Raw genomic sequence first — 1,769 nt, 5'->3', positions numbered from 1 at the left:
GCAAGTGTTCATGGTAGAGTACTGGAACTTGGTATGTACAAGACATATAAAATCAATCGCATAGTCATGAAGAAAAATTTGGCTTATTGGAAAAAGGGGCGTGGCACCTCCCATGCAAACCGAATATTTCACACTGCATATCTCTGGAAGTGTTCATGGTAGAGTACTTGAACATGGTATGGAAATATGAGAGATCACTCCCATACTCTTGGAAAAAATTGCGTCTATTTTATAAGGGGGGTACGGCGCCTTTCAAACGGTACTGAAGCTATTACGTATCTTTGTATGCATAAAAAATTTTGCTAGGTTATTTAAGATGGTAATGGAAATATGCCTTCCGACAACCACGAAACCGTAATATTAGAAGATAAACGCGTCACTGAAAATCATGGACGTGAACTGTTGGTGAAAATGTTGTACCAAAATGTTTCAATACAAAAAATTAATTTTGGGCGGGACGAAGTTCGCCGGGTCTGCTAGTTTTATATGAATTTTTCATATTTCTTGAGAGCTGGAAACAGCCTTTAAGTGTATAAGAATTTTCAGCCGAGCCTAATGTTGAAACTACCGCTATCCCTATGTTGTGTAAAAATTTCTTTGTTGTACCGATTACCAGCAGGTCACTAGAACAAATTATGTATTATTTTTACAATGGGAGTACATACATACATGTGCATATGTAAATTCAAATATTTGAATTAAATTAGCGTTAGGGGCCGTAAGCCCTGGGAGCTAGTGCTCTTTTTTTGTGAAATAATAATTGTATTATTATTTTTCATTTAATAAATAAATAAATAAATTGGCGTTATGTTCATTTTCACGACTTTCATATATCAAGAAAGAAAAAAAAATCGAACGTTCGCTATAATGCTTATTGGGCAATTTTTAAAGAAGTTTGTATGTAACTAAAAAAAAATATTTAAAAAGTTTTTAAGACGTCGATAGCTTTTGGTATTCGCGACTTGTAAAAAAGTATCGAGTTCTCGATACTACTCAGTACTCATGAAAAGTATCGATATTCTGTACTCGATACTCGTATCGTTCTAACACTAATTTCAAAGGGGAAGAGGAATACTAAAGATTCTTTTCCGTACGCAACGCGGGATCCCGCGGGTACCCAAAGCAGCCCAGAAATCATACCCGTTCTCAACAAGACGGGTAATAGAGACCGAAAGTTGAAACGTATTGGATCGTAAGTGTTTTCTTCTTCCTGCCCGAAACAGTCCGGACTTTTTCTCCGGGTAAAAAAGGATAAAGGGTCAAAGTGCATATCAGCTGTTTTGTGTTTACATGTTGCCTATATTTACCTGGTGATTTTAAGCAATAGTGAACGTCCTGTTGATGTATTTTCAATCTTAATATACTTAAAATCAAATTTGCGAAACCGAAATTCTATTTCCAAGTGTTTGCATTTAAGTGACAAAAACAAAAACAAACAAGTAAGAGCAGCGCTGTCTTCGGCTATGCCGAAGGCTTCATACCTTTCATGAATATCTGCAAATTTTACTTTGACAGATTACTGCTTTTGAATACATCTGCATACATCGATAGAGGAGTTACATACTTATATAAAAAATCGCATCTAAACAATCAGAGGTATGGAAGATATACTAGCTCAATCAAGTTAGCGGCGCTAAAATGAAAAAATGAAGAAAAAATTTGTTCGTATTATTGTGCTCATTGTGTGCTATTTTCCGCCACTTTTCGTTTTTTTTTGTGCTCCGACCATTTGGTAAATAATTAAGACTTTGCCAAGTTAACCGTAACTT

This window comes from Rhagoletis pomonella, unplaced genomic scaffold (genome assembly GCF_013731165.1).
Source record: "Rhagoletis pomonella isolate Grant_MI unplaced genomic scaffold, Rhpom_1.0 Rhpom_scaffold_00006, whole genome shotgun sequence".
Classification (NCBI taxonomy): Eukaryota; Metazoa; Arthropoda; class Insecta; order Diptera; family Tephritidae; genus Rhagoletis; species Rhagoletis pomonella.
The sequence above is the reverse complement of the archived record's forward strand: the minus strand, read 5'-3'. Positions refer to the sequence as shown.